This window comes from Myotis myotis, unplaced genomic scaffold (assembly GCF_014108235.1).
Source record: "Myotis myotis isolate mMyoMyo1 unplaced genomic scaffold, mMyoMyo1.p scaffold_m19_p_5, whole genome shotgun sequence".
NCBI classification, from domain to species: domain Eukaryota; kingdom Metazoa; phylum Chordata; class Mammalia; order Chiroptera; family Vespertilionidae; genus Myotis; species Myotis myotis.
In genome coordinates, this window is record NW_023416357.1 from 66,598,189 (window position 1) to 66,625,758 (window position 27,570).

Sequence of the window (27,570 nt, forward strand, 5' to 3'; positions counted from 1 at the left end):
GAGCCTGACCGGGAGAAAAGAGTGAGTGAGAGGTAAGGAAGTGAAGGCACTAAGCAGAGACCACTCTTTCAATATGTTTTGCTGTGAAGCAGAGACATGAAATCAGGAAGTTGCTGATTTGGGATCAAGGGAGAGGAATGTCTGCTTTAAGACCAGTAATGTTAAAGCCCATATGTCCACTGATAAGATTGTCCAAAGGAGAAAGACCGAGAGAAAAATGTTGAAAAGAGAGGGAAATGTCCAGAGCACACAGAGAGGGACTCTCATTTCTTCCATTAGAGGAAGACGTTTATGAATCTCCAAGCAGCATTTGTGATGGGGCGGTGCCCAGATTCACAAGGCCCTGCCATCTCCCTGCCAATGGAAAGTCATTACTAACACCTTGACGTTGATCTTAAGACAAAGTGCACATGTGTACCTTTTCTGGAGATGCGTAACCAATTAATAAATAAATTTCTAGATATCTCCATGTCTCAAAGGAAGCTGGAGTACATACCTAAAAACCCACGACTCCAGCCTGGGAAAGAAGAGAACCTGCTGAAGTGTGTCAGTATTCTAGGCAAATGCCCCAAAAAGCTTAGGGGTATTAGGTGTCAGAATTTCACTGTCTGCCACTTCTAGATTATACTTGAGTTAAAGTGCTAATGTTTGATTAATGCGTTCTTGCTTTTAGTAGCTCAGCTAAAAGCACAGCTTCTAGTGAGCAGATAGTACATTAAATCGAAACATAAAAGAGATCAAAAGTGCTCCAGAGACTGCTTTGAATGAGAAGGAGAAGGCTTAGATGATGGAGGTGATGATTACCTTAACTGTTTTGAAAAGGAAAGGACTGATCTTTTACTCAGACGGGGGTGCTCTGGTCTTGGTAGCAGTTTTCCACCATCTTCTGGTTATTTGGCAGCTATGGAGACCAATGTCTTTTAGGTGAATCACACTTGAATGGGGTCCTTGCTATGCTAACTGGGTGTTCATAGAGTTACGTTAATGAAATGCAGAAGGCCTTTGGACAAAATGCCTACCACCCTACCTGTGATAAATAGTAATTATCCATTTTATTATTCTCTTTAAAAATATTTTTTATTGTTGATGGTATTTTCCCTATTTTCTTATTCTTGTTACTACTGTTTAGTCATTCATTTCTGAAAATTCTGCTGTTCCTCTGTTATTACCTGAATGTTGTGATCACAAGTAAATTGTTCCATGAAGGAAAAATTCGTATTTGTAATTCTGCTGGATTTTAAGATTTCTATTCAACTGAAGACCTGTCTATGAACAGTGTATCCAGAACAATGTCTTTTGTAACTGTAACTGACCAATTGGCAGCTTCTTATAGTTCAGGTGGTGTTTAAGTACATCTTCAGAGTTTCAAACTAGTGTTTGGGACTCAGCGACCTTATTCTTAACTAGAGGCCTGGTGCACGAAATTTGTGCATGGGGAGTGAGGGGGTGGAGGTTGTCCCCAGCCCAGCCTGCACCCTCTCGCAGTCCAGAACCACTGGCTCCTAACCACTCCCCTGTCTGCCTGCCTGATCGCCCCTGACCACTCTGCCTGTCTGCCTGATTGTCCCTAACCACTTGCCTGCCTGCCTGATTGCCCCTAACCACTCTGCCTGTCTGCCTGATTGCCCCTAACCACTCGCCTACCTGCCTGATCACCCCTAACTGCTCACCTGCCTGCCTGATTGCCCCTAACTGCTCACCTGCCTGCCTGATTGCCCCTAACCACTCTGCCTGCCTGCCTGATCGCCTCTAACTACTTGCCTGCCTGCCTGATTGCCCCTAACCACCTCTGCCTCAGCCCCTGCCACCACGGCTTCATGTGGAAGGATGTCTGGAAGGTTTTTTGGTTGTCGGGTCTAATTAGCATGTTACACTTTTATTATTATAGATAGCAATATATTGTTAAAAAAAAGTTTTACTTCATCCTGTTTGGGTGGGTTTCTGAGGACAAGCTCCTTAGAAGCAAAATCTGAATGGGGATTCTTGTGTAAGCAATTTATTGACAGAATGAGAGAGTACTCTCAGGAAAAACCTGTAAGAGAGTGAGGGAAGCAGAATAAGGAAGGGAAATAGGTAGAAAAAGACGTGGTTTCCCAAGATGGCCTGCCTCAGCCTGATCTCAGGGGGAGTTCTAGAGCATGAGTTGTACCACAGTTTGTTCTGCCTTGAGACAAGGGGGCTGAACTTTTATACCACCCCTGTCAGGCAGCCATTGGCTACAAGCCACTCTCCTGGAGAGGGGGTCATGACCTTCCTGTTTCCTGGGACTCCCATTGGCTCAGGGCAGGTGCCCAAAGAAAGGGGCAGCTGTGAGCTGCTATTAGCAGTCAACACCCGCAGTGAGTGTGGAGCACTGGAGGGGACTGGGAGCCCAGCCTAGAAAAAGAAAGTGTGGGTGGGATAGTGACAGCACTGCCTCAGAGGGCAAATGGCCGTGGTGATTCCAGTCCTGACCTTCATCCAGGAGCAGACTCAGCAGGGAGTGCGGGCTTCCTTCAGCCGTGCCATTTGGATCACTGCTGGCAGTTCTTGACTGTTCACTGGTTATATTTCTCAGGGATGGAAACAGAACTCCCAAGTGTTACCGACTTATCTGAGAACTGGAATTAGAGATGTTCAGCCCACAGTTCACTGCTTCTGTCCCCTATTTAATGGTTGTTAAATACTTTTTAGGGCATTCCAAGTAGCAAACAACATATCAAAGGCACAAATCTTATTTTAGAAGTGCTTACATTTTACAACAATTGATACCATTAGGAATTGTCCATATAAAATGACAAGGATGACATCATTATTATGAGTCTAGCTGTCTCTTTTAGAAGGTCAGTCTCACAGGGCAAAGCTGTGGTTTGGATGAGTAATATGAAAAAAAGGCACAAGGAAGTTTGCTTGGTACATTGTGTTATATTGTCAGGAGAAAAATAAGTACATTGGGTGCTCTGTGTAGTCTGTGACCAAAGGTTAATTCAGTAAACCATTCTCTGAGGTGAGCAGATGAGCTTCAGATGAGCAAAGAAACAAATCAATATCTGCTTCTGCAGCATGTTAATCACAGTGCAACTCCTTGCAGATTTCAATGCTTTTGTTCTGTCTGCTACTGAAAATGCTTTTCCAAAGCATGGATTTCATGTCCGGAAAGTTGAGTATAGGAGTGCTCCGAGATCAAGTTTCTTGGTCAGGATCAATGCTCCCGGCCAGTAGGACTAGCACACTGAGTGGAATGGCAGAACCTGAGTTCCGGAGCCGTGGCCACCTACAGGGTTGCTGGGTGGTGGGATTTCCTGGTAGGATGCAGTACACTGACAAAGGAACCTGGGGCAGAGTGCTGAGGTGAAGTCAGCGTCCAGAAGAGAGAGATTGCTTTGTTCTATGACTACTAAAAACAGTTCTCTTCTCAAGACAGGAATAAGGCGGGCCCAGAGAGAACAAATGTGAGTGGGTGCCTAAAGAGATGACAGAAGTCATCCCAGGAAAGCATTCCCAGAAACTCCCACCTCTGCAAAGGAGGGAATGTGGCTGACTAAGCTGGAAGGCATATTGGATTTCCCCATCATCTTCCGAATGCCTAATACTTAGTAAGAGCTTACTAAGTACGTGTTTAATTAATGAATGTTCTACAGACCGATTAGTTTTAACATTCAAATTTAAACAAAAGGTATTAACTAGACACCTGCTTGAAAGGCTAGCTTTTTGTGAAATGCTAAGTTTATAAGTCAACTCAAGAAGCCTTTAGGTTTCTCAATTAGCAAACCCTTTAAAAGATTCCATGAGAAAATCATGTTTCCTGGCTTCTTTACAGCCCCAAATTTCTCAGAACAGTGTTTTGTAGGTCAGTGTAGCAGCTGTCTGAGTACTAGTACTGCCCTTTCCACATCACTGAAAATAGCAATGTGGTAAATGCTGTAGCCCAGGAGTAAGCATCACAACCTCCTGAGGATCTTATTAAAATACAGATTTCTAAAAACACTATAGATTATTAGTTATGAGGTCTAGGAGCTTAAAAATCTCATTCATAATAAACACTTCGGTAGTTCTGATGTAGATGTGTATCAGTAGGGTATTGCCACAATAATAATGCATCACAAACCATGCAAATCTCAGTGTCAGACAGCAATAAGCACCTCCTTTCCACTCACTCACACATCAGCAGGTAAACTGAGTACAGCTTATCTAGGGTGGACTAGGCTCCAACCTGTTGGTCCAGATCTGCTCCGCATGCTTCTCATCCTCCGTGAACTAACATCTACCTGAGGCAGGTTCTTCTCATGGAGAAAAGCAGGAGTGTGAGATGGCAAACCCTACCACCCAAGCGCCTCTGCTCACACCTTGTCTGCTAATATCCCATTGGCCAAAGGGAGAAACATGACCAAGACAAAAGTCAATGGAAGGGAAATATCCTGTGTTCATGGAATCCAGGTGAGAGGAGTAAATATTTGCTGATAATTCAATCCATCACAGGGTAGTACAAAGATTTGGTACTTTGAAAAGCACTAGAGTCTCCTGAACCAATCCAGGGAAGGTGAATGTAAGGTCAACTTTTTATTTAATTAGTTATTCAACAAATATTTATGAGTGACTACCAAATGCCAGACAGACAGGTAATGAGTCATTGTTTATCTGAAAAGAGTCCAGTCCAAAGGCAGATATGCACATAGATAATCACAAGGCAATGTGCCGGTTACTATGTAACAGAAGCAACAGAGAGTTAGCTTAAAAGTCTAAAATTGACCTGAAAAGCAAAATGTAGTGTTCTCTGTGAGCCAGCAATGATTTTTTTTACATCCTTAAAATATGGGAGACATACAGAATCAGATTGTAAGATAACATCAAATCCCAGATGGCTCTCTGGAGAAGACTGCTGCAAATGATGGAATGTTTCAGGCTCACAGGTTTAGACATGAGGGCGAGAGGAGACCGGGGAGACCATCAGCATAGCAACTAGCAGAATTCTCAGAGATGACTTTCATTGGCCCAGACAGAGGCATACATCCACCCCTGAACCACTCCTGTGACACTAATTGGCCTAAAATGGGTCATAGCCCTCCTCCTGAATGGAGAAGTTCAGGTGATCAGCCACATAAACAGAGTGGGAGGTGGTTTTTCCCAAGAGAAAATCAATGTATTAGAAAAAAAATAAAATAAAATAATTTATTTTTATACTGACATAGAATTACCTTCAAGATATATTGTTGGATAAAATAAAGAAATTGAAGAATATTTTATAGGTGTATTTATGTGAGTAAGTTTTATATTTTTTTATATAGCTTTGTATATCTATAAGCATAGAAATATTATACACAACAAAGTCCTGAAGATAGTCGGGGAGATGACTGGGATCTGACGAGATGTAATAGAAAGGAACTTAGATTTTTTTTTTTTAATATTTGAGGCTGGTTGATTCTGTCCTCTCACTAGAAATCCCAGGAGATCACGAATTTGGGCTGTCTTGCTCACTACTGTATCTTAGAGCTTTAAAGAGTGGCTGGCACATTTTTAGGAGGTGCTTAGTAAATATTTATATAAGGAACCAGTGAAGAGCAAACACAGAGGAATGAAGGTGTGAAAGGCTATGGGCCAATTAGGAATTTCAAATCTTTGGGCATGACCAGAGTGCTTGGTACAAAAGAAGGAGTGGCAGGAGCTGAAGCTGTAAAGTAGGCAGGAGTCCATTCATGAGCAATGCCAGGGAACCGCATTACTTATTGGGTAACAGATGTTAGGCAGGTGAGGGTCAGGATAGGATTTGCCTTTTAGAAAGGTTGCTTATGCCTCCATTTGAAGGATGGAATGGAGCAAAACAGGATGGAGAACTAAATGCCAGACAAAACAATTGGTTGTTAGAGGCCACCTCAGAGAAATGAATCCTGAAATTAGGGCGGTAAGGATAAGGAAATAATGGATTTGAGAGCTATGCAGGCCTTGTTGACTGATAGAATTGGGGGAGAGAAAGGGCAGGGAGGTATCTAAGATGACTCCCAGGTATCTGGATGGTACCAGACACCTACAGACAGGAACTGAGAAAAGGCCAGGCCGGTGTGTCTCGGTGGTTAAGCAATGACCTATGAACCAGGAATGGTTCAATTTCCAGTCAAGGCACATGCCCAGGTTGTAGACTCGATCCCTAATGGGGGGCATGCAGGAGGTAGCCGATCAATGATTCTCTCTCATCGTTGATATTTCTGTCTCTCTCTCTCCCTCTCCCTTCCTCTCTGAAATCAATAAAGAAATTTCTTAAAAAATAAAATAAAATGTTTAAAAAAAAAGAAGTTTGTGGCTGAGGGTTCTGAGCTCCGTTTCAGACATGTTGATTTCCAGGGTACTGAGGAGCATCGAGGTAAAGATGTCCAACAGAACACCTGGGGTTTGTACTGAGGCCTCACTTTTCTTCTGCTCAGAGAGAGTTTTCAGTATTTCCATAAACAGTTGTAAAAGGAACCAATCCTCAGACAATGGTGTTTAAGTGCTTGCTCACTTAACAAAGGAGGGGCGGCCCAGGATTTTAACTCACCTTGCTCTCTCTCTCTAAAGCGGCGGTTCTCAACCTGTGGGTCGCGACCCCTTTGAGGGTCGAACGACCCTTTCACAGAGGTCGCCTAAGACCATCGGAAAACACATATATAATTACATATTGTTTTTGTGATTAATCACTATGCTTTAATTATGTTCAATTTGTAACAATGAAATTGGGGGTCACCACAACATGAGGAACTGTATTAAAGGGTCGCGGCATTAGGAAGGTTGAGAACCACTGCTCTAAAGAATGTTATCCTCTTTTTCATTAGCCAGAATAACATTAATTACAGCATTTGTTATAAGGAAAGAGATTGAAAAATGTGCCCTTGGAGAGTTAAAAACAGAAGGTACACAGAGGTGTTTGTGGACATAGGTTGGTTTCCATTTACAGGGATTATCTGGCAAGGGTAACTGGGGGAGAGACCAGAGAACTCACAGTCCGCTCAACTGAGGTTCCCTTTGGCCAGAACCTCAGCTCTTGGCTCTGATCTCCAGAGCACCCCCTTCTTTCACTGGCTTGTCCAACATTCTCTTTCATCTGTTTCAAGGCTCTGAGTTTGCAGTAGTGATAAATGGTAAGAATGGGGATGAATGGCCAGACACCTCGAGGGCAATGACATCCTGATTCCCCAGGGAACCAAGTTCTGCACCTGGCATGGCAGTGCAGAGAGCAGAGGAATACAAAAAGAGCCTTTTACCGGATTCCTTTTCCCCACTCTGAAAAGGTGAAGCCTGGGATGAGAAGAACTTTCCTCTCCCACAACAAAAGCTGAAAACTTAAACCCACCTTGTGCCTAACCACCAGCCTCTCTGGAAAACCTCCCCCTCTTTGTCTCTTTGTGTTTCACAGCTATTGGGACTGGATTGTTCAAAGGAATACCTGACCTTGTTTGTTAGATGAGACACAGAAATGCTGACCGTGACCTCCTTTATTTGCTCCGGCTGCTAACCTGGCAGAACTGCAGAATATCAGACACTTCAGCAGCTTTAGTCAGGCTGGGGGTGTAGAACAATGAGTGCAGAAAGCTCCCTCTTATAGGCGCTGCACTTCCCTCTGGAGGGAGGGTGGGGCGCCATTAGGAAGGACTAAACACAAAAAGAAGCGAGATGTAGGCATGCTGAGGACCAAGGCCAGTTTCAGCTAATGCTCTTTGACCTGCTGGTGCTGTTTCTACTCAGAATGGGTTTTCTGCTTTGTTGCATTCCCTGGGTCCTGCCATTAATTTTGTAAGAGGGAGACAGTAAGCCCATAAGGCCAGAGGCAGTATCACATTTATCTCCAGGTCTTAGCTCAGAACCCAGATTGACAAAGGCAGAGATTATGAGGAGGGTATCTTTTGCAAATGTAGAAGGTCTGTAGTTTTTACTATCAATTTGCGGAAGAGAAACCTAGGTTTGGAGAGGTTAAGAGACTGGTTTAAAACACAAAGCTAGTCAGTAGCAGTGTCTCCCTACATCCTGTGAACGTGCGCTGCTCATGCGGGGTATGGCAGCCTGGAGCAGAGCCCTGCCATCTCAGCACCAGTGGTGGAGATCACTGGGAATCCCATGTCTAAGGATGTTCGACGGGGTCATAGGTGTATCTCTCTCACTTGCCCCTCACCTGTGAGTTAAGCATCTGTGAACTGGCTCTCAGGAAACCCTGGAGACATTCTCAGATGACATTGAGAAGAGGAAGCGCCGGTTCCAGAAGAAGGCTGGAGAGGCGCGCCCTGGAGAGCTCAGGATTGAGATGGAAGAAACAGGGCAAGTACCCAGAAGTCCACATTCCCCTGAGAATCTACAGCCGTTTCCTGCCTTTAATTCCTATACTTGCTCCTCTGGTTCTGCTTTGGGTCCCACCAGCACTGAGGGCCATGGGGCTGTCTCCATTTCTCCTCTTTTTTTTTTTTTTTTTTTTAAGAAAAGCATCTTTTTAAAAATATATATATTTATTGATTTTTTACAGAGAGGAAAGGAGAGGGATAGAGAGTTAGAAACATCGATCAGCTGCCTCCTGCACACCCCCTACTGGGAATATGCCTGCAACCAAGGTACATGACCTTGACCAGAATTGAACCTGGGACCCGCCGCAGTACATAGGCTGACGCTCTGTCCACTGAGCTAAACCGGTTAGGGCTCCATTTCTCCTCTTAGCAGAAGTCCTGGTTCCCAAGAAGACTTTCTGCTGACCCCTGGGTCACCCACTGCGAGCCAGGGCAGTCCTTCATTCTGCATTGGGAGCCTGGAGGAAGACTCTCCTTCCCTTCGTTTGCCCAGATGCTGAGAGTTGGCAAAGCAAAAGCAGATGTGTGGCCCAAAACTGTTCCCAAGAAAGATGAAAACAGTGTAGTCCCTCCTGCTGTTGTGGACAGTGTTGGGGAGAGTGATAAACTCGGACCGTGTTCCTGTGCCCAGTTTCCAAAATTCCTTCAACCAAGCTATGGAAGCAGCCTTCCTGAAACTGGACACGCCTGCTGCTTCAGATGCCCTCTCTGAAGAGAAAGGAGGGAAGAGGAGAGGAGAGGAGAGGAGAGGAGAGGAGAGGAGAGGAGAGGAGAGGAGAGGAGAGGAGAGGAGAGGAGAGGAGAGGAGAGGAGAGGAGAGGAGAGGAGAGGAGAGGAGAGAAGAGAAGAGAAAGAAAAGAAAAGAAAGAAAGAAGAAAGAAAGAAAAGGAAAGAAAACAGAAAAGAAAGAAACAGAAGCTCCTGTTCAGCACCTCAGTCATCCACACCAAGTGACACTACTGGCCCAGGGTACCTTCTCCATCTGGTTTTTTTTTTGTGCTTTTGTTTTGCTGCTGTAATTTTTAAGTATCTGAGTTTGAACAGATTAGTTCTGGGGTCCGGAGGGGGTTTCCAAGATTTTAAATGCAGTGTATTTTCCAGCTTCCTGTCTTTACATCAAAATAAAGTATTGACACTCATCAGAGAGAAAAAAAAAAAGAAAAGAAAAGCAATATCTCGGGGACCTTTGCAGATAAGCAACTGAATACAATTCTGTCATATTTAATTAAAAAGGTCGTTTGCTGGAAGGATGTTGGGATATGGAGATATTGGGAATCTAGAGCCCCAAATCAGAAAAGGGACTTGAGTTAGGACAGGCACAAAGTACAGATTACGTATAGGAAACTAGAAGGGGGAAAACTTAAAACATAGTTTCAAACCAAATTTTGTGCATTCTTGAATGGCAGATAAGTTGTCTAGGCCCGTGGTCAGCAAACTGCGGCTCGCAAGCCACATGTGGCTCTTTGGCCCCTTGAGTGTGGCTCTTCCTAAGCCTTAGGAGTACCCTAGTTAAGTTAATAACAATGTACCTACCTATATAGTTTAAGTTTAAAAATTTTGGCTCTCAAAAGAAATTTCAATCTTTGTACTGTGGATATTTGGCTCTGTTGACTAATGAGTTTGCCAACCACTGGTCTAGGCTGTTTTGAACAGGATTGGGTGCTTCTTAACCCAAAATTATATCTTAATTGCCTGGGCCTGGCAGATCTCTCTATTTATTCTGAGGTTTATCTCTAGAAGACCTTTGGAACATATGATTGAATGTCAGCCCCATAAATGTCCCCCATCCTGGGAAAACTCTCAGGGTTGGTCCCAAGAGCTTTGCTTTTCAATGCTTCTCAAGTCTCTTAGGTTTATGATAATGGAAAAGTCATTGCTTCTTAAAGTGGATGCTTCTGCTAAAGAGATTCATTCTTTTTTTTTTTTTTTTTTTAACCTCTGAAATCAGGATGTATTTTAAAAGCAACCGTTTGTCCTAGTTTAATTGGTAGCTCTTTTTTCTTCATTGGGTATATATATATATATATATATATATATATATATATATATATAGTACTTACATTCAATGGCACTTTAAGTTCAATGAAATACGATATATTTATTTTCCTCCCATTTTTCATTGGCTAAATTTTATTCACACTCATTTAAAAGAACTGGCTGTTGGCATTGTATGTAGGTATTAATGTTGAACTCTGGCAGAATACTAACAACCATACAGAATCATGATGGAACTGGCCCCTCTCTGTCATCATTATTTTATAATTAGAAATACAGCTCTTATGCTGAACAGAAGAGGTTTTGTAACCATGCAACCATCTCCCCAGTGGTAACATCCAGGGCCTGCCCCCAATGAAATGTTTCGTCTGTGTTTCAAAGCTTTTAAAGAGTATGTGAAAGAAACATTCATTCAGGATGAATTGCCTTGGCATATGCTTTGGGGCTGTTCTTATTTTATACACACTTCCTTGGTCCATCATTAGATAATTTTATTTGCACAAACGAAATGCAGTAAAATTTCCTTCTACATCCTTTCTCCATTTCTCATCCTTATCCTAACAGGACTTCCTTTCCTTGTTATCACCATTCATCAGAAAGATGAATATGAAATGAAATCTACCCTTCAGCAATGTTAGCAGCCTAAGAAACAAAGGCGTTAAGTAAGACTAAAGAACAGGAGATGAATAGTGGTGAAGGTTAAGCAACTGTGAATTTCCAGGAAATATTTATGAGCTGATTTAAATACTAATGAGCTGGTAGTCAGCAGCAAGACTAAAATACAGGAGCACAAAGTCTCAGCTGGCCTGTGGGTTGTCTTCTGTCTACACAAGCTGTAGAGAAGAGCAGCCACATTTTAAGCCTCCTGCTAAACAGACATTTTAAAATGCTAAGTGAGAAACTGACATTTTCCCACTGATTTCAGTGTTTTATTTCTTCCACAGAAATGGATTTTGCCAATCCATTTGAATCCCATGTTGAAAGAGGTATCTAGGGCCTCTTCAACCAAACCTCTCATCTAAATGATTACCCTTTCAGGACTCTTTTAATTTCCTTTTCTGTCCCCTTTAAGAATCCAGCAAATTGCCTCTCCTTGCAAGTTCCTATGCAGCAGCATGAATGGCCTCTCTAGAGAGTAGTACCAGGTCATTTATCTAAAAATGTCTCCTGTCCCAGCCTGACTGCAGAAAATACTTCAGCAGCCCATCGGTTAGAAAAGATAAAAACACTTGGAATTATAATAAAACAAATGTAACTTCCAAAGAGCTTTTTACATATATTGCCTTGAGCCTGACAATCTGCTGACTTGATCCAAAATAAACAACTGGCTTTGGCATTTCTAAATCATATTTCAGAGTTTCACACAAAGAATTCTGTTAGGGCTTATTCAGCAGGGATTTTTGGGGGTAAGGGGGGGAGGAGGTATTGTTCCTAACTTGAAGATGCTAAGTAGGCAAGGAGGAAAATAGGAGGAGCAACCCACAGAGTCTCTGGAAAACGGGGGAGCTGGATATCCCAAAAGTTAGACAGTAGAGAGTTGGATCACATGACTAGAAGCCTTGCACACATTGTATTGCCTCTAAGACAAGAATAAGGAGAGTGAGATCCTCACCTCGGGTGCAAGATATAAACCAGCACCAAAATACTCAATAATCAGGGTAAACACTATTTCATGCAGTATTTTTAAAAATCAAAATTAATGCCAAAACCTATAATGAACAAAGTCACACAATTTTAAATAAAAATAGGATCCAACAATGCCTTGCCAAGCCACAGTGGAGCCTGAGGCAAAAGAAAAATGTGCACCCTATATACATATTTTTATGGTTTTTAATGTTTTTCCTCAGAAATAGATTTTTAATATATTACCGATGTTTGTTTCCATTCATCCAGGAAGGTAAAATTATAAAAAATTCTATTTGGTGTATAAGTCAAATGTTTAAATTTAACATTATGTTGTCAATTTTCATACATCTACTTTTTCCTTTTTTAAAAAAAATATTTTTTATTGATTTCAGAGAGGAAGGGAGAGTGAGAGAGACAGAAACAGCAATGATGAGAGAGAATCATTAGTCAGCTGCCTCCTGCACATCCCATCCTGGGGGTCGAACCTGCAACCTGGGCATGTACCCGGACCAGGAATTGAACTGTGACCTCCTGGTTCCTAGGTCTACACTCAACCACTGAGCCACACAGCCAGTCTATTTTTTCCTTTTTTAATATTTTCTCACTACCTGATCATTCTGGTCAGAACTCTGCTGCGGTAGTATTGCACAGAGCTACCCCAGAAGACATACGTGTTAAAGACAGAATGAGAGGCTGAGAAACCAACTAGAAGGCAATGTTAAGACCTCTCATCAAGGTTGTTCTGTATTTCTGTGATCTGTATTTTACTTTATGTGCAACACTTATGGACCACTGTAACAGGAGGCTATAATCAACAGACAACCCATCATTCATTACTTAATAATGAAAAAAATTTACTTCATATAACAAGAAGTCTGAAGGAAGACTGGTTGCAAAGTGGTTAATTCAACATTTCAATGATACCAACCAGGATCCAGATTCTTTTCATGGTGCAAACCCAGCCGGTGGCTTCATCTTTGGCTGGCTCCTCTCAGGTAGGAAGTGGCTGCCTCAGTTCTTGGAGTCCCATGCAAACCTAACAATGCTTCACAGATACATTTTTCCATTTACTTATGTATCTTGTAACTTTATTTATCAGTATTTATGTTTTTTTAATGGTTAGATAATATTTTAGCATATGGACACATTATACTTTGTTATTTCCCCCGTTGGACATTTAGATTGTTTCTACTATAGCTGTTGTTGGAACAAGCAATGCTCAATAAATAACTTGGCATACTTTCGTCATAATATCAAAAAGAGTAATTGCTATGCAATTTAAAAATTTGGTTGATGGAGTCAAATTGCCTTCAAAAGGGTTTTATCATGTTCTCCATTCAAAAAGTATGTGAAAATACTCCTTTCCTCAATCTCTCACCAATATTGATTTCAAAACTTTTAAAAGTTGCCTATAGGCAAAAAAAAAAAGTATTCTTTTTTATGTTTAATTAGCATTTCCTTAATTATGAGGATGAGCATGTTTTTATATGTATATAGGAATTTGTACTTCTTTTTCTATGAACTATTTTGGTTTTGTGGAGTCAAATGAAGCCATCGTTTCTATTATGACTCCAGCGTTCACAGTTGTGTTTAGAAAGGCTTCTCCACGTGTACATACACACACACCTTTAGTCTCTCATGTATCTTTAAATGTTTAAATCTTTAATCCATCCAGATTTAAAAGATGAGGGAAGGGTGGTATATCCTGAGAGGTAACATTGTAACTTAATTTTTCCAACTGTTCCTGAACATCCTATAACTTTTTTTTAATTTGAATTACAAATTTATTATAAATTTCCATAGACAATAGATTTTGTCCATTCTGTTCTATTCATCTGAATATCTCTTCTCACCTAATACTACAACATTGAAGTTACTATATCTTCATAGAGGATTTTTCATCTGATAAGGCTGATCTACCCCCCCGCCCCCACCCCCGCCCCCCGAACATCCCCTCCTCCCACCCCCTGCCTCATAGTCTATTTTTCTTTTTTCCCCAGTTATTTCAGCACATTTAATTTTCCAAATGATCATACAGGTTAATTTGAGGGAAATGACATTTTTATAATATCAAGTCTTTCTGACTAAATCCAGTGTTGCATGAAGTCACTAGATAATTACTTAGTGAATCTAAGACTAGATCCTTGTGGACACTTCTGTCTGGATTAGTCGTGTGAGTCATCTGAATCTACGGCATCATTGTGCAATTCTCCCCTTTATCATGGACACATGAGAATTACATGGGTATTCTCATGAAAAAACCAGGCCCAGCGCAAAAACCAAATAGTCCTTCCATATTCTTTAGGAATGTTTTAATAGAAAAATTAATCATTCACATCCTGTCCACGGTGAGAGGGGAGCTCCAACCACAATCAATACCACTGCTCATGTGTGCTGGAAGCTACGTATGTCTTGGGTGTAGAATTCCTGGCCTGTGGCCATAACCAATACAGGAATAAATGCCATTTAATTCCACCCAGCTGTTCCTGGAGCCTTCCATGGGTGGGTCTGCCGGGGGTTGAGGGGGGAGCGGGAGAGAGGGTGGTTCATTCGATTCATAAGAAAAAAATGTGCCCCTCAGTTGCTTGGCACAGAGCCAGATTTGCTAGGACTTTCCAAACACACCGCTGTGGGGAAGAGCCCTGAGGGCTGTTCCCATCACAGACCAGCCAGCCTGAAGTGTTCGGCTGGGGGCGCTGCCCATGTGCTGCACTGCTCTAAACTTGTACTTCATTTCACACCGAAAAACTAGTGCTTTTTGTTAGTGTAAGGTCTTCCTAACACATGAGGTCAAGAACACGTCTTTATTTAAATAAATGGGGTGGTGAAATGACTGAATAGGAATTATACTTTACATGTATTAATGATGACATTAATCTATGTAAATTAGTGTAATGGAAGAGAATGTAACGTTCTTAATCCAAAATATAAACCTTCTTTTGCTTGACAGTAGGTTACCAAAATGATGTGTGGTAGTTGTGTGTGTAGGTGCCAAAAAAGCAATTTCAGGTCCTGCACAGAGTAGTTATTTCCCACTTCCCATCATATAATTCCAGTGTTATAGTTCAGAATTGTCCTTCTTACCTTGAATAATCACATACATGCAAAGGCCTTGTGTGGTGTGCTCTTTTGTTGTTCTGTTTTGCTTTGATGCTTCTAAGGTTATCTAAGGGGGTTTAGAAATCATGCACCATATTCAAGGTTATACCAAGAAAGTCGCAAGTGTGGCCAAAGCCATGTGGCATAGCAGGGTTCAGAGATTCATTGAAAATAAAAGATGGCTAAATGAGCTTGGGGCCGCTGCAAACCAAAGGCTTCCTGCATTTTTTGCCTCAGGTGGGCAAACGCTATATGGGAATAGAAGGAAAGAGAAAGAATCCTTATTGAGAACCCACTTGATGCCAGGTGCATATCTGGTCATAGTTTATTCCCACCACACCCTGCTTTGAGAATTGTCTCGCTATTTAAATTAGCTGTATGCATTTTAACTCATTTGTCAAACTCTTAACATGTTCTAATGACTGTTTCTACTGACAAACAAGGTCTCAGAGTGTCGGGACAGGTGGTGGCTTCCAATTTCTAGTCTCCAGCTTTAAGGGTATGTATGGAAAGGCGGCTGTGCTCACTGTGGCGGAGCTTCCTGGTCCGTAGATCCCCTACAATAGTGTGCCCTTCAACTCAGCATTGCCAGTGGCTGCAGCTGGTCCTTGCTCCTTTGTCCTTCCAGTGGTTTTAGAATTATCTACTGGCCTGTATTAAATTCTGTCTACTTAAAATATCTACAGTTGTTCTCTTTCCTTCACTAAAACCTTAAAAGTTTAGTGAAGGACTTTTTAAAAGTTTCCTAACATCCTCTGAATATTTATATTTTATTTAAATGAAAAACTAAACTAAATTTATAGTGGTATATAAAGTCCTGGCATAGGAAGTATATGCTGATAATGAACTACCCACAAGAGAGAAAGAAATCAATTTAGTATATTTAATTCATTTCCTTATAAGCAGTTTGGTTCTAGAATAATTAGAAGGCATACAAATAATAGCTTCCCTTTATTGTACATTTACAATCAGTACAGCATTTTATCCTTATACTAGTAGAAACTCCATTTTGCAGAGGAGAAATTCAAGGTCTAGAGAAGTTAAGAAACTCTTGTTTAACGGCATTGTAGTAGATAGAATAATGCCTCCCAAAGATGTCGGTGTCTTAATCCCCAGAACCTGTGAATATGTTATCTTATATGCAAAAGGGGCTTTGCAGTGTGATTTAATTAAGGATATTGAAATGAAATTATCCTGGATCACCCAAGTGGGTCTACTGTAATCACAAGAGTCTTGATAAGAGGGAGGCAGGAGGGCCAGAGGAGGAGATGGAGGTATGAAGACCAAATCAGAGGTCAGAGAGAGACAGAGAGGGATTTGAAGATGCCATGCTGCTGGCTTTAAGGATGGAGGATGGAGCCATGAACCAAGGAATGCAGGTGGCCTCTGAAGCTGAAAAAAACAAGAGAACAGATTCTCCCCTAGAGCCTCCAAAGGGAATACAGCCTTACTGAACCATTTTAGACTTTTGACCTCCAGAGGTATACAAGAATAAATTGTGTTGTTTTAATCCACTAAAATTTGTGGTAATTTGTTACACAGCAGCAATAGGAAATGAATGCAAAGATTTATTATTTATTGAGATCCTACCATGCGGAGCTGGGATATACAGTCCTAACAAAACTAAGCACCTTACTGATATTCCAGCTTGCATTCTTGCCTGGAGTTAAGCAGAATCAGGACCCGACCCCAGGCCTGTTTGTCTTGCAAACCAAAGCTCTTTGCACTACACTCTGCTTACTACCCCACCATCCTAAGCTCGAGGCAGAGGCTCAGGCCTGTGCCCCATTTTATTCTAACAAAATGATCTAATGCATCTTATTCCTAACTGGATGCTGATAAATTAACACAAAGCATCTTTCCTCATCTGTTTGGACCTAGAACATTCTCTTCCTTCTGAGGGCCATTGTGGTGTTCTCTGCAAAGACTGTCCCCCACCCCAAGAACATTTCTAGACCTTTAGTTTTCTCAGGATTTTTCCTGCATATGGGGTGCTTATTAAGTCATCCAGCTACCAGAGTTCTAATCCCATGAGTCTGGGTGGGGCCTAACGTGGGCACTTTCACACCCCAGCTGATTCTGAGGCAGGCTCACCAGAGAGCTCACCTGAGAAATACTCTTTTATATAAAACTAGAGGTCCGGTGCATGAAATTCATGCACGGGGGGTGGGGGGACCCAGCCCGGCCTGCACCCTCTCCAATCCGGACCCCTTGGGGGATGTCCGACTGCGGGTTTAGGCCCGATCCTAAACTGACAGTCAGACATGCCTCTCGCAATCTGGGACCGCTGGCTCCTAACTGCTTGCCTGCCTGCCTGCCTGATCACCCCAACCCCTCTGTCTGATTGCCTAATTGCCCCTAACTGCTCCCCTGCTGGCCTGATCGCCCCTAACCACCTCTGCCTCGACCCCACACCCGAGACGCAGGCTTCCCTCCTCCAGCCTCCACAGGCACCCGGGACCAGGGCTTCCCTTCCTCTGGCCTGCCGCAGGCACCTGGGACCTGGGCCGGCTTTGCCCGGGCTGGCTGCAGCCACAGGCACCCGGCACCACGGGCGGGCAGCTTCCCCCAGGCAGCAGCCGCAGGTGCTGGCACCCGGTACCGCGGGCGGGCAGGTGGCTTCGGCTTCTCTTCTCCCAGGCCGCAGGCGCTGGCACCCAGGACCACAGGCGGGTGGCTTCGGCTTCTCCCGGGCCACAGCCACAGGCAAGCAGCTTGGCCCAGCCTGGCTTTGCCAGAGAGGATGTCCGGAAGATGCCTGGTCTAATTAGCATATTACCCTTTTATTAGTATAGATTATAGAAGAACCCTTGCTTTCTGAGTCCTCAGAGACAGTACTTCCAACATTCCAATTGCCTGAGTTCTTCTAGCAGGGTTTAGAGCAGACGTTCTTTTCCTGACTACACATGTTTTGCAATGGCATTAGAAAATAACTGAATGCCACAATGACTAATAATAGGGGTTGTGTTGTTCTCTATATTTTTTGTGGTACAGTAATGCTACTAGAGTTATTTCTCTTTTTAATATTATAATATCAATAACGTTTAATATTACTACTGATCCCATTACTTTTTTCAAGTCATGTTAAAATAGTTAACTCAGTTCAATGTCTTCAGACATACTCCAGCAGGATTGGATTTTTTAAAATGTAATTTAAATTCAGTTACAGATTGTTTAACTGAAATAACATAGCCACTTACTGGCTTGTGGTTAAGAAATTCCTTCTAAGTAACAGCTCAGAGGCCAACTTCACTCCACTGAAAATAACAGATTCTACAGGCTTCCTTTAGATATTTACATTATTTCATTGAACCAGAGAATTGTATTGCTGCAAAGAGCACCATAGAAATTATCCAACCCAGTCCCATCATTTTGCAAATGAGGAAAATGAGGTTTAAAAGAGGGAAATGGCTTGCCGAAAGTTCTACAAGTAGTTAAGGGACTAACAACTGCTTTCCTGATTCCTTGTCTATTCAGAGGCCGAGTCACCATAATTTTATTTATAAATATTCTTATGGCACTTTTATTGCTTCTAGGATGAGTTACTTTTTTGTGGATAATCTAGAGAAGATAAATTTAAAATGCTCATCTTTATGTTTTGCTATTTTTCTCTTTGAAGAATAGACCTCATCCATGTTGACCCCAACATTTCCCCTTAGTTCTTCATTATTCAAAACAGGACCACTAAGGACTTAGAAGAAAAATTTTGTGGATTTGTACTTTGTGAGCCTCATCCTGATAATTCTCCCATTTAAACAACTTTTGGGGGATCTGAGTGAAACCTGGGACACTGCTAACTTCACTGCGTTTTAATGCACAGTTGAGCACATCATATCCAGCTCTAACCCCACATCCTCTCTGTTTAGCCACTATAAAATAGTTTCATACAATTGACTCAAGTCAAGTTCTTTGAACAGTTGTTAGGGCAGGAAACTTAACACCCCAGAATAGGGACAACAGAGGTGGTGATAGAACAGCTGGGGACATTGTGCTATGGCCACGAGCAGACACGGTGTGGGTCCAACTCTCAAGTTACCACTGCTCTGGTTTGGATCCAGGAGCAAAGGCCTAGAACAATGAACAACAGATTCAGTGAGAAACCCAGAGACACCCATCCCCCAGTCTAATGGGTATAAACAAATGGCCCCTGAGTTCTTCCTCTTTGCTAAATTCTAGCCTGAATATCTTGCCCCCGTCATTGAAGAACCAGGAGTAGAGCAGTGCTGACAACCTGGACACCGGCTTTTACACATCAGTTCAGTAACCAAAAGGGTGGAGGGAGTTCTCTTCCTATCAGAAGAGAAAGGAGAAGGGATGTGAGGAGGGGCACAGGGCACACAGCATGGCTAATACTGATCTGACTTCACCTTTGTCCTGATGAAGACACGTGTCTAAAACAGCCATACAGGACTTCTGGTTTCAGCTCTGACATGTAAAACAAACATACTCAGAGATTATCTTGACATGAAGCAGAGCAGGAAATTGCAGTGGGGGAGGGGGGGTGCTTATTGTGTCTCTTGGCAGCAGGGCTGACAACAGTCAGAGGTGGAGGTAATAATTTTGTGGGAGAGGCTTAAGATAAGTGTTGTGTGTTTTTACATGTCTTTTACAGACTCTCAGTTCAGGCACGTGAAAAATTGTGTTGGCCCTTACATTTATTGTTGCCTTGAATTCCAGCCCATCGGGGACAAAGTAGTCTTGTTTGGAAAATTAGTTCAATGTCTTTTTCTTCCTCCAGAACACAGATTTTCTTTGTAACAAGTCATTCATTCACTTATTTATTCTTTCAACAAATAATTATTTCTATATCCTGGCACTTGCTAGGTGCCCGGGATATGGTGGTGATTATAACTGCTTTCATAAACTTAAGATCCTGTGGGGGAAGCATACTAGCAAGTAAGTCATGACAATAAAGAGTGTTAAGTGCTACAATAAGGGAAGTAAAGGGATGAATAGTGAAACACCCGTCTTGTCTGCGTATGTTCCTATAAAATAGGGGGGCTACCCCTAACCGGTTTGGCTCAGTGGATAGAGCATCGGCCTGCGGACTCAAGGGTCTCGGGTTTGATTCCGGTCAGGGGCATGTACCTTGGTTGAGGGCACATCCCCAGTGGGGAGTGTGCAGGAGGCAGCTGGTCGATGTTTCTCTCTCATCCATGTTTCTTGCTCTCTGTCCCTCTCCCTTCCTCTCTGTAAAAAATCAATAAAATATATTTTTTAAAAAATAATAAATAAATAAAATAGGAGGGCTAAAAGATAGTCTACCTCTGAGCCTGGCATGAGGACCAGATAAGATGGTGTTGTTAAATGCTTTAAGTCTAATGCCTCGTTAGTTGTACTTCCTACTCAAATCCCATACTGGAATAATTAAATGCTGCAAAGAAAGACGTAGGAGAATACCCCTCTTATTTTGAGAGACCAGGTTCTGGTTCCAAAGGATACAAGAGGCTGGCCAGACATCCTCCACCACATGCTAAGCGAAGAATCTGTACTGGCCTCGGTGAATGAGATACTCCCAGAGAAAGCCCTGCTCCACTAGGTGTAGATGCTCCAGAGCAGCCAGCCAAGGCAAGGCACCAGAAGGGCAATGTCCTTCAGGTCTCCGCTCTCTGGAAACCTGCCCCACCTCCACAATCCTGGCTTCTTGCCTTTCACTCAGCACTTTTCATAGTTCTAATCATAAATTTGTGTGATCGTTTGGTATCTCCATCCCCTCTGATAGACAGTGTGCTTCAGGAGGACAGAGCCCAGCACTGTCTAGCTCACCACTGTTTGCTGCAGTCCCAGCCCTGGACGGGTGAATGGTGCCGCACAACTGGCATTGCCTGAATGAATGTCGGAATGTGTTACTTACTTGGACTTATGTTCCCTTTGGAAAGTCTCACTTTCTAGCTGAACAATAGTTTCCACCTGAGATTTCTCCAGAATGAAATCCCTACAAGACTATTCCCGGGGGAGAGTGTAAGCAGGCGGGGGCAATCACCACAAGTGAACGCTCTGGTGACAAGGGTCAGGACAGCCACCCAGGGACCCTTTCAAGAGCCGAGAGTGGGAAATTCTAGAAAGAGTCTCACAGCCCACCTCTGGCTGGAAAACATTTTCAGAAATGAGGGAGACACATCCTTTTGAAAACAAGGCATGTGATGGCCTGTAGTGTCTGGAGAGGCAGCTGGGCTCAGCACCTTCAGGTGAGGAGGTCCCTTCTTGAGGGGCCTTGCCAGAGTCTCCAGTGTGTCCTTCAGGGAAATAGTAAATACGGACCCTTAGATTCTGGTGTTTGTTTTTATGCCCTGGTGGTAAGCAGCAGTTTAATGGAAAGGGGGGAAATGGGAATTTGTTTTGAGTACGTGTGTTTTTCCCTTGGTGACTGCTGACTCTCACAGTGGCTGTAAATTCCAAAACTCAAACACAAGGAGCCCCTGTCAGGCAGCAGTGACCCAGCACTTTGGACTCCGCTCAATGTCCGCATGAAGAACATCCTGGGCAAAGAGCAGTTATAGCAGAGTAGTGGTAGAAAGAGCCACCATTCTCTCAATTTTCCACAAAATATAACTCCCAATGGTGAAAGCACAATAAGCTAATTAGACATTTTTGACCTCCAAAAAGAAATCTTAAAATCAGTGCTAACTATGCTACACAAACTCAGTACCACCTATGACACAGATATTCTGGGCTGCTGTACCAACATCATTATCTTGGAATTTTGAGAGTTCCAATGTTTCCTATTATGGCATGAAGGGGGAATAGAGAAATAGAATTTACTGTATACTTTTGTCTGTAAGAAACTGTATATTCTGTATATTGTAAAAATATAGTGCCAAAATAACCTACAGATAATCTAAGGAGAGTCTAATAAATAGTGAAGAACATTGGAGCCTTTGCTTCAAATCAATGTTCCAGAAAGAAAGAGACGGCTGAAGGGAATTTGAGGTGAGCCAACTGGCTCCCAGATGTTTCTGCCAAGCTGGCGGAGTGGCAGCGGGGTCACTGACAAATGAGTTCTTCAGTAGACAGTTGCCCAATGAGAAACTGCTACTGAAGGGGAAGTGACGGTGATTTAGAGGCACCAGTGATTTAGGGAAAGGGGCACTGAACCAGGAGAAATAAAGCTAAAATTAGAACAGGTTGGGGAAAGTTCAAAGGCAAACTTCCTTTTCAAACTCCTAGTGAGAAACTAAGATGACTGTTGTGTCAGCAAGATTCACTCACTCAAGAATATCAGAATCAGCTTCACCTTAAACCTCTGCCTGGAACACTTTAAGCAGGAGATAGATGAGGCCAGGCCCCTGTTATACCATGTGAAGCCCCATGGCATTTTCCTTCCCAGCACTAAATAGGAGTCATCATTTGAAATTTACACATGTGGTGTTTGATGAAGGTCAGTCTCCCACATTAAGCTACTAGTTCCCTAATGACAAAATGTTGTCTTTTCGTTTTTGCCAGCCATTGGTTCCTAGTGTCTAACACAAGTCCTGACACATAGGAGACACTCATTTATTAAGGAAATGAATAAATGTGTCTTAATTATACTTCCCCTTTTTCTCTTCTTCTTCCTTTCCTACTCAGTCTTTTATTTTTTTTAAATTTAAATCTTTATTGTTGAGAGTATTACCGATGTCCCCCTTCTCCCCTCCCATTGTCCCCCTCCTCCCAGTTCCTCCCCTAGACCACCCCCCTCTCCCACCTTCACCACCCTATTGTCTGTGTCCATAGGTAATTCTTATATGCATATGAATTCTTTGGTTAATCTCTTCCCCTCTTCCCTTTGAGATTTGCCAGTCTGTTCAATGTTTCCATGCCTCTGGTTCTATTTTATTTATCTGCTTATTTTGTTCATTAGATTCCTTGTTCGTTTATTTTGATTTTTAGATTCCAATCAGTATTTTCTTGTTTCCTTCTATTTTATTTCATTTTCAGATCAAAACCAAAATTCATCTCAACTCTTTCACACATTGTGTTCTTTGGGTTAACGGCTCTATGCAAAGCTAGGGGATAGCCTCCTTTGCCTCCAAACTACTCATGTGTACATCCCATAAAGGGATCCCTAAACCAGCAATCCCTGGGAACAGTAGTATGTGCATTGGTTCAGAGTACAGACTGGAGCCAACCGTTTGGATTGAATTGTACTTGGGTAACTTCCTAAATGTGTGGTCCTACGGGAGTTGCTTAAACTTTCCAAGTTTTACTTTCCTCAACTGTAAAATGAGGATAATAATGAAATCAATCACTTCTAAGGGTTATATTATAGTGATTAAATGACTACAAGTAAGACACTTGAGACTACGTCCGGTACCTAGAGAACACTATGAAATATCAGTTATTGTCTCAATGACCACAAAGCCTAAATGTGGACATTATTGCAATTGATCCACAATTTATACCCCAAAACTAGACAAAGGCACCCCTGCCCGCTGCTGCCTGTCACTTCCCCAGCTCTTCAGGCTGCAAGAATGTCTGCTCTGGATTAGGGACCTGGCTCATGGTGGTGTTGGGGGGGCGGGGCGGGGAGGGCGAGGCGGGTATAATAGAAGGTGGAAAGAACCCAGTGAGAATCAGAGCTCAATAGCCAATTGTTAATCCAGGGCAGAGATTTCTTTGTCTCCATTATTCGATTTCAGGCCACATGGCCTGAGGCACTGCCCTGAGTCTCCAGGGAGGCAGTCTGTGCCTAGGAAACACAGCATCCTTCCAAGAGCTCGCCTCTCTTCCAGCTGCCTTTCCAAAACACCAGCAGGAGTCATGTGGTTGAATTCCTGTGTCACTGGAAAAAGGAATGCTTTATAACTTTACTCTAAGCATCCAAATCTTTCTCTCCAAATCTGGGGCGAAGTGAGTTTTCTGTGACAGGCAGCTCAGCCGGCAGAAATGGTTGGGGCCTTGGCAGGGAGAAGAGGTGAGAAGCTGCCCAGAGCAGCGGGGAGGCGGAGTCACTCATCAGCCACTGCTTAGAAGAGAGGCTTTTTGAGAGAAACAGTTAAGGGAGAATGCACTGTCAACATTTCTGCATTTTGCTCTATAGATAACCAAAGAAATCAGGATGACAGACAGAGTCCCCTACTGGGAAAATGCAGCTCTTTGCAAACCAGATTAGAGGGTTGGGAGTGGGGAGAAATATGGAGGAGCCATGCTAGAGACACTTCTATTCCTGGGGATGTGGGAAGAAGTAGGAGAGAGGCAGAGCTCCAGCATGTCTCCAAATGGATGGCCCCTGAGGCTTGAAACTGGACAGATGGATGGGACCAGCAGTGTACACAAATCCACTTCCCAGCTTTCTGGCCAAGGGTTGTGACTGCAGAGATGGAAACTGATTTGTCAGGGACCCCAGGGGGTGCTCAGCTCAGAAAGCAGGAAGCAGAAATGGTGGGATCGGGTGAACGAGGCAGATCGGTGGCCTGTGTGCAGAATTATACCGGGAATAGAAAGCAGCAATGGCTTTGCATTCTAGGCCAAGTTTGGGGGCTGCTGCCCAGGGGGCTGTGCCAGAAAGCAGGGACAGAAGGGCAGGGGCTTCCCAAAGCTGTGTGTCCAGGCTCACGAACCCCAGAGCAGAGAGCCTTGAGGATTTTTCTTGTATTTGCTGAGTGCAATCAAGCTTATGAACGCAAGTCTGAATTGTTGGGTTCATTGTCTTGAGAAGTCTACGAATGAATTCATGGACGAGGGAGGGGTAAGCAAAGGGAAGTGAAGTTTATTACAGCAAAAGTAACGAAGCTCTCAGCATTCAAAAGGGGTCCTGAAAAGGTTTTCCCAGAAGCACACCAGTCTAGGGGTTTATATTTCCTGTTCTTGCCTTCTATTGGCTCTTTCAAAAAAACACACTAGTCAGTCTCCTTTTGCCCTCATCTCCCCGTTTTAGTTCCCGCTCTTGGGTTCAGGGGCAAGGGCTGCTCTACGGGTGACTGGTCCATTCCGCCTGTCTTGCTCACATCCTGACCATCTGGCTCATCTCTCTTTATCTACCATCTTCCCTCCCGGCGGCCCTTACCCTAACCTGCCTGATCCCATCTACCTCCTCATGTCTTACACAATTATAGAACATGCTTTTTCACAATTGAGCACAAGGCAGGAACTCGGTTTCCTTAAGGTTGACTCAAAATTTCCAGTTTGTGGGAAATGAGAAAAAGGGGTGCTCTTATCATCACTTTCCCACCAGGTTTCTATCGTCTGGGCCTGATTTCAAAAACACTTATATAATTCTCACCTTTGAAATTAGCCTGATTTAAAAGCCCTTGCTGATGTTATTTTATCAAGTTTCCACTCAGATAAATCTTTTCACCAATGATTGTCTAATGAAAGAGGCAGGGGATCTAATTGGGAACCTTTTCTTAATAGTTTTTCCTCTTCAGAGGAAAGAGAAAATACTTGAAACACTGGAAATTTTAACATTGGATTTATGTTTCCAAAGCTGCAAAATAATTAGGACTCCTGTGCAAAAATTCTTGGGGAGAGACCCTTACCCTTTATGTAAATGGAAAAATAAATTGATTTCCAGAAGAGAAGCTTTGCTTTTCACGGTACCCCTAGGTGCTACCAATACTACTTTAATACTGCTGTTAATGCTCCAGTGCTACTCACTGTCAGTCGTCAATACTACTGTTACTATCACTGTTAAAGTTATTTTTTTAATTTTCGTGCAAATACTCTAAAGCCCTGCTTACTTCAACAACCATGAACATGTAGGGCTTTTTTATTTTCTAGGCCAAAAACTCTCATTTTACTATTGCATTACATTGCCATAGCATTTTTCAGTTCGCAATGCTTTTATTTACTTTTTTAAAATATATTTTTATTGATTTCAGAGAGGAAGGGAAAAGTGAGAAAGAGGGATAGAAACATCAATGATGAGATAGAATCATTGACTGGCTGCCTCCTGCATTCCCCCTACTGGGGATCAAGCCCACAACCCCTGGCATGTGCCCTTGATTGGACTCAAACCCAGGACTCTTCAGTCTGCAGGCTGATGCCTTATCCATTGAGCCAAACCAGCTAGGACCACAATGCTTTTAGATACAGTATCTCACATTTATTCCTCAGAATGATCTTCTGAGACTGGAAAAGCAAGTAATATGATTTTTGCTTTTGTTTTTAACTAATGTATTTCTTGAAAAACACATTCTTTGTCTCAATTCTCATACATCTGGTAACAAATTCAAGTAGAAGGGCATAAATTGAAAGTCAACCCTCTGTTAACCTATCCCCACCCCAATCTCCTTCCAAGGAATAACGACTATTGAGAGTTTCTCTATGTTCTTTTAGAAGTTGTTATGCCCACACTAGTACAATTCTATGTGTGCCCTTAAAAAATAAACTCACGCACGGGAGCAGGCTCTTTCCTGTTTTGTGTCTTGCTTTTTTTCAATTAACCATGTATCTTGGAGATCTTCAATAAGAATATATAGAGCTCAACCTCATTCTTTAACAGTCTATATAACTGGTTCTCTAGTGATGGGTATTTAGGTTATGTCCAGATTTTTCTGTTACAGTGCTACAATGAGCAATATTAGCAAAAAGTTATATCATGCGTACTTGGTATTTTTCATTATTATGAAGTCGGTTAATCCTCACAACTATCCAATAACATAGAAAGCCTCATTACTCCATTATAGAGATGAGAAGCTAGGCAGAGAGATGTTAAGTAATTTGTGGAAAGTCACACAGCTGGTAAGTGGTGGAGCACAGACTTGAATACAGACAGTCTGGCTCCAGGACCCAACCTCTTAACCGACACACTGCACTGTGTCTCTGTGTTTTCCATTTGTGATGAGATCTGAAAAGCCAGGAAACACTTTATCATGGGGGAAACTGAGACCAGAAAGGTTCATGCCCACTGCTGCATAGCTGTGTAGTGGTGGAACAGGACTAGAAACCAGAGCTCCGAATTCCTAGTTCCTTGCTCATTCCTTTCCTCTTGGTGTTTTCAGAATGTTGTCTCTTCGAATTCCTGAGAACTTCTGAACACTCTAGATGTAACTGGAGTGTCTGCATTGAGAGTGGTTTAGGAAAAGTGATTCAGAGACATGGGGCCATCATGAATGAGTTCATTTCTCAGGGTCTAACACTCAGATCCTGCACTAGTACCTACTGTGTAGTTGAAGCAAGTGTTACCACAGAATATCTTTCATGTGAAAATGTACTTTCTGAGTTTCAAGTTTAAAGATATATTATGCCGCATTTTATTCAACGTTACCACTCATTTTGGGCCATTACCGCAAAGAAAAATGTATTAAAGCATGGATGCTTAGACTAAACAAAGTACGCCCAATTTAATCTTCCATGTCTACTCATCTACCACAGAGAAAGTGGCGTGGAACCACGTTCTAGCCTGGCCGGGGGATTGCATAGCTGCACTCTGATCTGAAACCATCTTCCCATGTGCTGGGCAGCATTTGAGAGTTGTGAGCAAAACTATTTTCAAGTGCCCCTTGAATTGAAATAGTTCAAGAATCTCCCTTAGAGCCGCATACCTCCCTGGTTCTGGCCCCACTTGATTATGAATGCCTTAGATTAAAAGGCTGGAAGGCTCCAGAGAACCATCTAGTCCAGCCTCCATAAACGCCTCTAGTGCTTTATT

General features: G+C 42.7%; 1 pseudogene; it reads left to right on the plus strand.

Annotated features, from left to right (window-relative positions):
- LOC118656948 overlaps window positions 1–27,570 on the plus strand; it is a 103,122-nt pseudogene that overhangs the window by 35,837 nt on the left and 39,715 nt on the right.